At 42.4% G+C, this 13,489-nt stretch overlaps 1 protein-coding gene across 1 annotated transcript in view; it reads left to right on the top strand.

Moving 5' to 3' along the window:
* Window positions 1-13,489, top strand: part of GLP1R (glucagon like peptide 1 receptor) — a 328,220-nt gene that overhangs the window by 48,412 nt on the left and 266,319 nt on the right. The window contains exon 2 of the mRNA XM_029592923.1: window positions 11,381-11,488. The gene's annotated coding sequence lies outside the window, so the exon portion shown is untranslated. The remainder of the gene's footprint in view (window positions 1-11,380; window positions 11,489-13,489) is intronic.

The following is a 13,489-nucleotide window of genomic DNA, read 5'->3' on the forward strand; positions in this document are numbered from 1 at the left end:
AGATGGATTCTTCATATTTTTAAAGGAGGTTCTTTTAGCTAAAATAGCCTCTTTCACCTTGCCTTTTAACCATGCTGGCAGTCATTTGGCCTTCCTTCCACCTTTTTTTAATGTGTGGAATACATCTGGGCTGCGCTTCTAAAATGGTATTTTTAAACAATACAACAACAAAAGGACACTGTGTATCTATTTTAGTGCTGTGACAATGTAAATCATCAAATTTTGTTAATGTGGAGACCGCATCAGCAAGCCTGGCAATGGCAGCATATCAAACTACCGTCCGGTCTAATCGTCACTTGCGGTGTTAGTCTTAGTGGTCAAAATGCATTGTTATAGAAATGATTCCAAATTATAAATAGTCCATCTGTTCCTGTAGGTATCAATATTATAAGACCCGACAGCGGCCGGTGTTTCGCGACTTAATAGTTGCTTCTTCAGGAGTATATTATTTTATAGAACAGATGCAATTCAAGCAAAGGAATGTATACTTAACAACCTTCAACATTGAAAAAGATGGTACTTAACTTCTGAAGTCACAGCAAAACCAACCTTCATCCCGGACTTGAGTGTCTCAACTGTTTCCACTGTAAATGGGACAGAGACCACCCTGAACTGGTTGGCCCTTTAAATAGCCCACGTCTTTCTTCAACATGATGACGTATAACGCATCTGAGTAGCTACTGAGGCAGGAGAAAAGTGTCTCATTACCATGGGAATGATACAATGAGTTTCACAGGAAAACCTGCAATTCTAATGCTGAGTTTAGTCCATCGGGATCCACCGTCCCCAAACGATGGATCCAGCATTGCTCTGCTTGCAAAAGACGGGTGTTAAAATTGCCTCCTCTCCAGTTGGGAGAGTTTTCAAGAACATATATCCTTAAATCATCAAATGTGTGCGTGTGTTGAATACAATGAGATGTCAATCTAGCCGTGAGACAGCCCATGGATATGCATGATCGATGTTCAATGAGGCGGGTTTTAAGTGCCCGCTTGGTTTTTCCAATGTACTAGAGATTACATGGGCATTGAATTAAATATATAACTCCTGTTGACTTGCAATTGGTAAATTTTCTCAAAATGAAAGTAAAGTCATGTCTAGAAAAATACAAGGCTGAAGTGTGAATCATTACATGACAAACTGTACAAGCGCCACATGCTGTATGTTCTCCTGTATCGATCGATAAGTTGACAGTTGATGAATCAGAGTGAACTAATTGATCTTTTAAATTAGAGCTTCGTGAAAAAGCAAATCTTGGTATTTCTTGAAATTCATTATGAATTTGTAGGATGTGCCAATTTTGATGAATAATGCATTTCATGGTATGAGTCATGGATGAAAAAGGAAGGACACAAGTTAAAGTATATGTTGACTCTGAAGGACTTGCTAAAAACAGCCAATCTCTATTCGTAAATTTCGCTCAAGTATAGGCTCGTTTAATGCACTGCTTGGGATAACCTCTCTTTGAGAAATGATCACTCAATAAAGTGGCTTGTTGAAATTCTTCAAATGATGTACATAACTGTCTTAAACGAAAAAATTGGCTAACTGGAAGATTTTCTTTGAGTGAGCGCGGATGTGCACTAGTAAAATGTAAAAAGGTGTTAGATGAAACAGACTTACGATAAATTGTGGTATCAAACCCATCAGATTTTTTAGAAATCTTAATATCCAAAAAATGAATGACAGAGGTATTGATCTCAGCTGTAAAATGTAAATGAGAATTCCGTCCATTAATCCAAACCAAAAAATCTTGTAATTTGGTGGTGGTGGCGATCCACAACAAAAATATGTCATCAATATACCGTATCCACACCTTGATGTGACATTCAAAAGGGTTATTCTTATAAATTTATTTTATTTATTTATTTATTTTAAGTTTTTCTATACCGGCATTCGCGATAAATATCGCATCATGTCGGTTTACAATTAACAAGTGGATAGGGAACAAAGTAAAAAAATAACATTTAGTAATAAATAATAATAATAATAGTAGTAAAAAACAAGCGAAGGCTAAGGAATGCAGTTACAATAAAACAAGGGAATAAAGTAACTTGGATCGGAGAAAAGAAGCAGGGGTTTAAATAGAAAGAACATATATGCCAGTCAATGTGCTTATAGCATTGATGAATTGCCCTTAAGAGGTAGGGATGTTAATTACCATGATTAAGGCAAAGTCTGGGCAACTGGTTGATAATGGAATAGGTTCAGTTTAGTTCAGGAAATGCTTTCATGAATAGCCACGTTTTAAGTCTTTTCCTAAAAGTAGGAAGGCATGGTTCCAGCTGTCCTCGAAAAATGCCATGTATACGTTGGCTAAATCTGGTGTCATGGTGGCTCCCATGGCGGTATCACAAATTTGTTGGTAAAATGACCCTTCAAACGCAAAAAAAATTTTAGTTAAAGAAATTTCCAATAATGATATCAAAAAAGTAGAAGGAATCCTCTGTGGATGTGGTCTATCCTCAAAACATTTTCTGCTATTTCGAGCATCTCATCCTGAGGAATACTTGTGTACAGAGCCTCAACGTCAAGAGTCACCAAGATTAGTTGAGAAGTATCTTCATGAAAAGTGTCAAGAAATTGTATAATTTGTTGAGAATCTCTAATATATGATTGTTGTATAGAGACATACGGTGCAAGAAAGAAATCGACAAATCTTGACAATGTTTCTAGAAGAGATCCTTTTCTGGAGACTATTGGCCTACCAGGAGGATTCAGACTATTTTTATGAATTTTTGGTAGATGGTAAAAACGGGAATAACTGGATGTTTGTTTAATAAAAAAGGTATTTCGTGTGTAGTCAGAAATCCTTTATCAATCCCTTCTTGAACTGTTTGTTCAATTAACTTAAAGATATCTTCCGTGGGATCAACTGTAAGAAGTTTATAGAATTGGCGATCTTGAAGTTGACGTTGTACGTCAGCCACGTATTGAGTCCTATCCATGAGTACAATTTTTCCCCTTTTGTCAGCTGGTTTAATAATCAAATTTTGATTTCTTTGCAAATCTTTCAAGGCCTGTGTTTCCAACTTAGTCGGATTTGAAAATGACCGATCGGAGGTAAAAGAATTCCTGAGATCCCGTAACATGGTTTGGTAAAAAGTAAAAATAACCGGATCAGCTGGACCAGGTGGAAGCCACTTAGATTTATTTCTCAAAATGGAAAGATCAGGGCCACACGGTGTTTCCATAAAGTAATGTTTTATATATAATTTGCGGATAAATTTAAATAAAGCTAATTCTAATTGAAATAAATCCACTTTTGGAGTGGGTATGAATGTTAAACCTTTTTCAAGTAATTGTTCCTGTGTAGATGTCAATTGCTGAGTAGAGAGATTCAAAATTAGAGATTCTGCTGGATTTGTGACCGAGTCTGTCTGGTATAATTCGGCCCTTCTGTCCATCATCCCCCTCATGTCTGGGGGGGGCGTCGGTAACCCTGGCCTCAGCCTAAAAAACGCTGTTCAGCTGAAAATTGTTTTTGAGGCACAGGATTAGAAATGGAAACGAGCTTGTCCCCAGACGACTCATCGCTGCCAGAGTCAAAAGTGACCTTGATGGACTTGGTCTTAGCTTTTTCATTCATCCAGTGATAAACGTAGCCCTGGGTATAATCTCGTTCATCCCTCTGGATTTTATCAAATTTCATTTTCTTCAGATCTTCTTTGAAGTTATCAAGGGAATCATTGAAGGTTTTGAGTTTCTCAGTATAAGCATCCAATTCTAAAGAACCAGCCAATTTATCCTGAAGAGACTGAATGTCTGTTTGTATTTCTGAATCTTTTATTTGTGCAGTTTTGATGATCAGAATCATCAAATCTAAACTGCATTTATTGAGAATGGCATTCCAATTCATCAAAAAATCAAAGTCTTCTTTGTATAAATGTGGTTCCTTCAGAATACGTAACCCACGTGGTATCCTCTATTAGCGACAATATTCAAGCAGTGTATCTGCATATAATGAAGTACGTATGGAACGGCGACTCAATCTATTGTATGTAGCCCAAAGGTCTAAATCCACTTGTCCTTTCAGTAGTGGAGAAAACTGATGGTTTCAGTAGCATGGTTTGTATCTCGGCTTCAGAGAAGCTCAAAGTTTTCAGGGCGTCTGTCCCTGCCATGGTTCATGGTTCACGGCTCCATTGACATCTCATTGTATTCAACACATGCACACATTTGATGATTTAAGGGTATGTGTTCTTGAACAACTGTCTCCCAACTGGAGAGGAGGCGATTTTAACACCCGTCTTTTGCAAGCAGAGCAACGCTGGATCCATCGTTTGGGGACGGTGGATCCTGATGGACCAAACTCAGCATTAGAATTGCAGGTTTTCCTGTGAAGCTCATTGCATCATTCCCATGGTAACGAGACGCTTTTCTCCTGCCTAGCTACTCAGATGCGTCATACGTCATCATGTTGAAGAAAGACGTGGGCTATTTAAAGGGCCATCCGGTTCAGGGTGGTCTCTGTCCCGTTTACAGTGAAAACAGTTGAGATGCTCAAGTCCTGGATGAAGGTTGGTTTTGCTGGGACTTCAGAAGTTAAGTACCATCTTTTTCAATGTTGAAGGTTGTTATTAAATATACATTCTTTTGCTTGAATTGCAGCATCTGTTCTATAAAATAATATACTCCTGAAGAAGCGACTGTTAAGTCATGAAATACCGGCCGCTGTCGGGTCTTATAATATTGATACCTACAGGAACAGATGGACTATTTATACATTTGGAATCATTTCACTAAGACTAACACTGCAAGTGAAGATTAGACCGGAGGGTAGTTTGATATACTGCCGTTGCCAGGCTTGCTGATGCGGTCTCCATATTAACAAAATTTGATGATTTATATTGCGTCACAGCACTAAAATAGATACACAGTGTCCTTTTGTTGTTGGGTTGAATTTTTTTGGATAGGACTGTTCTTTTTTGGGGGGGGTTCTTTATTTTTTTGTGATTTTTAAACAATGTCCTTGTTGTAAACTCTTAACCTTTGAGGCTGCCCCCTTTCAGTTTTTTTCTATTTTCTTCATTATATCAAAGTCTCCCTTTTGAACGTTTAGTGCTAGAGCTGTAGTTTTATTTATTGTCCCCTTCCAGTCAGTAAGTCATATTTGATCATGTTATGATCACTATTGCCAAGTGGCCCCACCACCGTTACCTCTCTCATTCCACTAAGAATTAGATGTAAAAAGGACCAACACTTGCTGCCATTTGACACACCCCTCCCCCTCCACCAGCCAGAGACCAACACACCTGAGTTGCTACCTGAAGGATCAGAGCTAATTGTGAACACCCCCCACCTAGGACATGCACACTAGATCTGGCCAGATTATCACCATTTACTGAGCTCAGTAGTAAAGCAGCAGAACCCCCCCCCCACAAAGATACATATCTCAAGGGACTCTGTATGTGAAGAGCCTGCAAAGGAAAAAAAATACTACAAAGGATCATTTTCTTAACATACCAGTTGGAAAGTACACATGATTAGAGTAAAGCAAGGAAATATTCAGGGACGATACTTATTTGATTCTCAGTCGGATACTGTATGAGGTTCTTTAAGAAAAAGAGTATAATTATTAATAGCAGTTCAAGGTATTTTGCAGTAAAGAAAATGTTTGAATTGGTTGAAATTTCTAATTGCTGTTTAAGCATATTTCAAAGTATATAAAAGCACCTTTTCTTAAAGTGCTTTTTGAAAAGAAATACTATTTGAAAGATTGCAAGTATCTATTATATGGTCTATTGCTAATCTGTTCTTTTTCAAATGTTTTATTTATTCTGTTTTTAAGCATAATAAAACTATTAAAACTATTACTACAGGAATTGCTTATTACGGAGGTTTCCTTTGGGACCATTGTCCCCTCACAGGGCATATTCTTAATTTTTATCCCTGCTTTCCTCTCCCTACCTCTGGGGGAGACAGACTGGGTGGGTCCCATTCGGCCACACAAACCCAGCAAGAAAGAGGGCTCTTCAGAGCTGCTCCTTCAAAGGAATATCCTGAGTCCCTACCTTCACCCCCACCCTGGCCTAGGACATCCGAGTGCGAGGGACTCCACCCTGCAGTGGTTGGCAGAAGCACTGGAATTCATTTTACCACTTTACGGTGCTCTGGCAATTCAGGATGTGACACACTGTGTGAATATCTCAATACCCTTTGCTGGCGAGTATCTTGTGTCATGATATGCGTTGCGAGGAAAATAAACAAGATGGTTGGATTCAAGCGTTTTGTTTTTTTCCACGTATGCATTGAAGCTCACGTGCATGAGGTGTGCAGCGCTGGCTAGTGGGGAAAAAAGAGCGTCCACCACGTAAGGGTCCGCAGACTCTGTGGGAGACCGAGGGGTGGCAGTTTACACCTACAAAAGCCTGGGAGGGGAGGGTTTGGAGCAGAAAGCTAATAGAACTGAGGCCTGAGCCCTGTGTTTCCATACTACAGCACTGGCACGCAGAGATTGTGCCCCGAGTCTCATTCAGCAGAGAACAGCCCTCTGCTTCCTAATCCAGCCCTCATCCTCCTGCCATTTTCCCTAACAACCATCCCCATTCCCAGGTGTTGCTTTTTGCCTAGTGACAGGAGCAGACACAGCAGCAGGCCCACAGCTCTCTGAACTCCTGGGACCGAGAACTCGACTGCCAACAGAGTGAGAGCGAGGAGGAGGAGGAGAAGCAGAAGGTGAAAGCTGAAAAGGAGTGAATAATATTGGGGGAGGTGAGGAGGGGCTGAATGCTTGGAAAGGTGATACAAGGAGAGAGAGAGAGAGAGATGCATCAGAGTAGGCGATGGTGGGAGTGAGAGAGAAAAGCATGGGAGGTGTCGAGGAGAAAGAGGAAGGCACCACTGTGTATGTGTTGGGGGATGGAGGCGTGAGAGAGGGAAAATCACCAGTAGTGCCTTTCTCTCTCTCTGTTAACCTCCCTCCCCTGCTGCTTTTCTCTCTCTCCCCACTCATTCCCCCACTGGTGCTTTTCCTATGTCACGATGGCAGCAGAGGAGGCATCAGGAGGTAAGAGCATCGCTCTCGTATGGCTTCTGCACATGGGAGGAAGGACGGAAAGTGGGAGGTGTCATTCTGTGATTGAGCTCTGCAGATGGCTGAAGGAGGCGGGGCTACTCCAGGGCACCACCAAGTGTGGGGCCCCGGGAGGTTTCCCCAATTCTCCCCTCTCTCCCCTAAGGACAGCCCTGTGTCTGAGTACCTGTACCATTTTTCTAGACAAAAAGCGCTGGTTATATCTGTATTTGATATTTTCTCTTCTGTTTTAATTAGACTTGGTAGCTCTGTAACTGTTTCCCCTATCGTGCATGCACCTCATTTTGAACTTTTTTGCTATAAGAGAGTATCACATTTTTTTAAATAAGTAAATAAAAATATAACATAAGACACATTTTATAAAAAGCAAGAACCTAAACATCCTACCTAAAAACTTCTAAGGGTAAGTTTCGGGGGAAAGCAACTGTCCCAGGTGCAGAAAAGCTGGCCCTGGCTAGAACTGCCTTACCTGCTGAGCCCCAATCAGATGACAGGGATATGCAGTTCCAAAATGTAGTGTTTGGTTCATTTTTTTTGTTCTGAGGGGGATTTTTTTTTTTTTGTTTCTTTAATATTTTGTTTTTGGTTTATTAAAAAAAAAAAAGCATTAAAAAAAATCCCAAAATAGGCCTCCTGCAGCCCTCAGCCACCCTCACATCCTGATAGTTTATCCCAGGGCCCAGGCCCAGAAATATAATTGAGCACAAGCCCGGTCCCCTCCCACTTCCCCAGGGGTGGGACCGGGGAGCTCTCACTCCACCCTAGCCAGGGAGCTCCCATCCTAGCCCCCAGTTACTCACTTCCCAAATCCTAGTGAGCTAGAACGAAGCCCACTCAGTCTTGCCCCAGCACCGGCCATCAGGGACAAACCAGAAATGGCCTCATGTTTTGCACTGGATGGAAACAAATTCACATCCCTAACCAGCAGTACCTGCATCTGAGAGCTCAGCCTATAGTGCTGGCTCCTACATCTATAATTTGTATTTCTTGACCACCTTTTCAATTTTAGCTGAAGGGGGGGTTTACATTATTTTCAGATACCACAAGGCCCTGCCCCAGAGGGCTTGCAAGCTAGTGGCTTCCTAAGGGAACGACGGATAAAGTGACTGGCCCAGGGTCACAAGAATGTTCGTGGTTTTTAAAAAAAATTTTAAATTTTTTATATTCTGCTTTTCACACTTCTTTCAGCGCTTCAAAGCGGATTACGTTCAGGTACTGTGATTGGAACCGCAGTTTCCCTGATCTGCAGCTCACTGCTCTGACCACTAGGATACTCCTCCTCTGCAGTCTGTGCCCTGAGCAGGCCTGCAGAAACATTTTATGACTTTTTTTTGAAGGGGAGCGCCCCAAAACCAATATCGTGCTAGAAGAGGCTCTGGGGTGGAGGTGGGGATCCCCTTGTTAGATTATTATTTGTTATCTCACCGAGCAGAGGAAAGAGCTGGTAAAAGATTGCAGATAAGAGATTGGTAGCACATAGCCCCTGTAGCTTACTGACGTCCCCACAAGCTCTGCTCAGCTGGAGACATTTTGAACACCAGATCTGCCAAAGAGTGGGCAGCAATTTCTGTCTCCAGATCTAATGATGTCTCTGTAAGAGCGCTTGAGTTCAAGAAAACTTGATTTGGCCTTGAATGATGCCATTCCCCCAATTGACCTGGAACTGACACGAGAAGATTTCCAAGCTCAGATCTTCTTCCCAGGAAACCTAATTGTGTGGGCTGCAGCTGGAGGCTGGCACGGCTGCCGGCAAAGGGGCTTGTTTTCACTAAAGCAGAGGGAAAAATGTATTGTTACGATTGCTGTTAATGCTTTGTGCCGGAGCCCGATAGCAGGGATACAGAATGAAGCATGACCGCTGTGCTTATAATTTATCTCCTTAACTATTCATACACATCACCTGCTGGCTCGAGGTAAAGAAGACAGATTACTATGCCAGGAGGAAAGCAGACACACCAGTCCCAAACAATTTGTAACACCACTGGAAAACATTTACTGGCAATTTTACAAACGCTGAGCAAAATCTTAAATCATGTATATACATGTGTACTTGGATTCAACTCTGAGTTCAAAGCTCTTCTCCTGGTGCCCACGGGGACATTGCTAATTCAGTTGGCCAGGCCTGCATTTCTGTATGCATAACTAATGTTTGCACGTATCCCCTACTATGGCTTTCTTCATTTATGAATGAATCTTACCACTGCTCAACCATAAAATTAAGAGTATAAATTTTCCTTCTCTACGTTGTGTTCAAGGTTCGTGTGATGCGTGGGGCTCTGATGAAGATGGGCTTTTTTTTCTTCCTCCTTCTCTTTTCTCTCCTTCTCTTTCTCCTTCTTTTCTCTGTCTCTCATGCCCTTCTATTTTCTTTTCATCTTTCCTCCTTACAAACTGCATCGTTTACGGCTACCGCAGGTGAAATGTCTCTATTTTATCCAGCAGCCTGCCTCTGGCCATCAGGTGGCTTTTACAGCGTGTACAATCAGTGCGTAACACGTGGTCCAGACTGTAATTTCTCTGATTCCTGTGAGGTTTATTTAGTGAGTGGGGAGATAATTTGCACAAGCTCCTTATGTATTCACTTGCATTTCCTTATACTCATTAGTTTGTGCCATAATGCTGAGGTTTTACTGTCTGCTTGCTAAAACATTAGTGGGAGTCTAGGACACACTTTAATATTTTAGCAACTGGGATGTTAGCATGCGGGATAACTGTCAGTGATCTTTAGTGACTTAGCCCCTCCCTCAATGATTAATTCACTAAAGCTGCATTAGGATTGCACCACAGGGACTTTTCCATTACGAATACGCATGGTAAACATTTGCACACTGCAGCATTCACTAAGGGGGATTTTAATGCCTACATGCGGGCGTAGATTTGTGTGCGCAACCCGGCGCGCACAAATCTACGCCCAATTTTATAACATGCACGAGCAGCCGCACGCATGTTATAAAATCCGGGGTCAGCGCACGCAAGCGGTTGCACACTTGTGCACCTTGCGCATGCCGAGCCCTAGGGGAGCCCCAATGGCTTTCCCTGTTCCCTCCGAGGCCGCTCTGAAATCGGAGCAGCCTAGGAGGGAACTTTCCTTCTGCTCCCCCCCCCCCCATCTTCTCCTCTCTTCCCCTACCTAACCCCCCCCCAACCTTTATTCCATAAGTTGCGCCTGCCTGCGCCGGCCGAGTGCCGGCACGCCATCCCACGGCATGGCCACTGTGCCGGAGGCCTCGGTCCCACTCCCGCCCCTTTCACAAAGCCCCGGGACATAAGCGCATCCCGGGGCTTGCGAGTATCGCCGGGCCTATGCAAAATAAGGATACTGGACTGGCTAACATAGCCTCCATCCCTCTGATGGCCCCCTAGACCGCTTCTCCCCCCATGCACTAAACATATCATCCATCCCACTCTGGATCATACCCCCTTCTCCCAATGCACTAGTGAATAGGTTGAAATGAGCTAATGAGGTCATTATCCTTATTTGCATAGTTGAAATACATGGCCACAAAGTCTTCTGCATGGCTGTGACTGGCTGTTTTCATCAGCACTAAACTTTTAGGGGCTGATTACTAGTGGATTCTGGTTGTGTGGCTCTGGAAGCATTCCTGGCGGGATGAGAACTCACCCACCTAACACTGGTTTTGCATTCTAACCAGCACCTAACCAGAGGTGCACTAAGGGCGAGCCTAAGTCTTATATGGTAAAACTTTGGCTGCCTATATCAGGCATTTAGCCTACCCTGTAAATTCACCCCTCATTTGCTCATTTGCATGTGTGTAAATGCGTTCATACACACACAAATACTCACATTGTACAGTGACTCAGCCAAAATGCAGACAGGCATGCACAGTTGACATGCTGCTACAATTCAGGTGATGACGTAATATACTACTGGGCGTGAATCCTGAAGTGCTATCACCACCTTATAACTCATAGGGCATGGCCCATTGTGTTTACTTGTGTACCACATGGACACTTCAAGGTGGTCTCTTCTAATTGCAGAACACACGTTTCTACCAAGCAAAACCAACTTAAGACTCAAGTTGGGTCCTGGAAGCTATCGATGAGTGAATGTGGCTACAGGCCTATACCAGAGAGCTTTTAAGAAAGGATAACCATGTGAACAGAAGTTCGGACAGTATATTTGGGTTTCAGATTAGAGTTCCCATTCAGGTATCTCTTTTCCGCACCACAAGTTTGAGATTGTATTAAAAGCATTTTCAGGCTGCACTTCATACAGTGTGAGAGGAAAAGCAAATAATCCCCAAAAACTCACATTGATAGGAGGAAATTACTTTTATTTCTAGCACTGCTGTTTGCACTTACAACAGTCCTGTTTTTCTGCAGGCAGGGTCTGCAACAGGACCTTTGATGGTTACGCCTGCTGGCCTGATGGACTACCCGGAGCCTACACAAACGTGAGCTGCCCCTGGTACCTTCCCTGGGCCAACACTGGTAAGGATGTGTGGCCGACCAAGCCAGAAATTGGTCTTCTGCAGTCTAGATCAGTTGCTGCATAAACAAGAGCATGTTCAGAGTCAAATATTATGTTCAGTTCTCATTTGAGACCAGCTTTCACAGTTTCAACCAAGAAAAGATGAAAGAATTGACCGCATATCAATAGCACATCCAGTGACCTTATGCTACTGCAGACTGGACTCCCGATTTATTTGAAACCAAAAGATGAACTATTTCATCTATGCTACTGGTTACAAATTAGGCATACTCATCCAGTAGCCTGTAAATGTAAAATGGAGGAGTGGCTTTTCTTGGTCCTGCAGTTTTGCTGTCTTGTTAAGTTCAGTATTATGTTTCTTTAAATCGTTGCCTCAGTAAGATTAGATAAAGACAAAAGCCTCGGGTTAAGCCAAGTCCTTGGGATAGCTGGTATACAATACTTCAGTGCATGTTTTAGTAGTCAATACATGTTACACCTGAAGTTTTACAAGTTGACGGCATGCTGTTTAGAAACCTAGAAACATAACAACAGAAAAAGACCACATGACCCTTCTAGTCTGCCCATCCATTCAATTTATGTAACCCTTACAATTCCCATCACTCCCTCAGATATCTCCTGTATTTATCCCGTGCTGTTGGTTGTACTGGTTGGTACATGGTGCTTGAGCACGCCGCCTTACTGTTGGTGATGAAAAGCAGATATCAAATGTTAATAAATAAAAAATTTTCAATATTTTGATAAGCAATATTGCAGAGGACTTGATAGGAGAGGTTTGTCTGTTTGCTGATGATACTAAGACCTGGAACAAAGTGGACACCTGATGGAGTAGATAAAATGAGTGTTCTAAGAAAACCTGGGGTGTGAGCATAAGAACATAAGAAATTACCATGCTGGGTCAGACCAAGGTTCCATCAAGCCCAGCATCCTGTTTCCAACAGAGGCCAAACCAGGCCACAAGAACCTGGCAGTGGTGTGGAACTAAGACTTAATTAAAAAACGTATAAAGTCGTGCATTTGGGGTGCAGAAATCTGGGTGGGGTGGTGTGGGGAGACAAGTAAGGGGGGGATTCATATCTGAGGAATCTCAAAGTCACAAAACAGTCTGACAAGGCATCAGCACAGAGTGCTTAGGGAGATACTTCACCAGTAGAAAAAAGGAGACTATGCCTCTGCACAAATTTTAAGTGAGATGTCATCTGGAATATTGTGTCCTGTTCTGAAGGTCACATTTTCAAAAGTATATGGACAGGCAGACCAGAGACGGCTACCAAAATGGTTGAGGGCCTGGCCTACGAGGCCTATGAAATAAGATTTAAGAAATGAAGTCTACATACCCTAGAGGAGAGAAGGGGAAAAGGGATATGATACTCAAGTACCTGAAAGGAGAAAATAATGCAAGAGACGCAAGTAAGTTTCAGTAGAAAGGAAGGTCTAGAACAAGCAATGGCATCACAGCGTTAAGCTCTAACGAGGGTAGATGAAGGAACAGCGGGAGGAACTATTTCTTCACAGATGAGTGGTGGATAAATGGAACAGCCTTTCATGAGAAGTTTTGAGGCAAGAACAGTATCAAAGCTCAAGAAGGCCTGAGAGGAGATGAAGTTAAAGCTGGAGATCAGGTGGGCTCTGTGCTGCTGCAGCGGGAAGGGGAAATGGTTAGATTAGATGGATCTTTTGGTATTATTCTGCCATCCTATTCTCTGTGTCTATATTAGCTACTCTACCATGCCCTGAGTTTACTGTTACTCTGTTGTACACAGTGCCGGAGGACTCTCTTCAAGCTTTCTTAAATCACTTTTCATTCTCTATACTCCTTCAGGTATGTCCACTTTGTTGCAGATCTTAGTATCATTTGTAAACAGACAAACTTTACCTTCTGTCCGGTCACTCACAAAGATATTAAAAGAACCAGTCCCAAAACCAAACCCTGTGTGGCACTCCACTTAACACCATTCTTTCTTTAGAGCAGGTTCCATTTACTATTACATGCTGTCACC

Source organism: Rhinatrema bivittatum, chromosome 3, assembly GCF_901001135.1.
Source record: "Rhinatrema bivittatum chromosome 3, aRhiBiv1.1, whole genome shotgun sequence".
NCBI lineage: Eukaryota > Metazoa > Chordata > Amphibia > Gymnophiona > Rhinatrematidae > Rhinatrema > Rhinatrema bivittatum.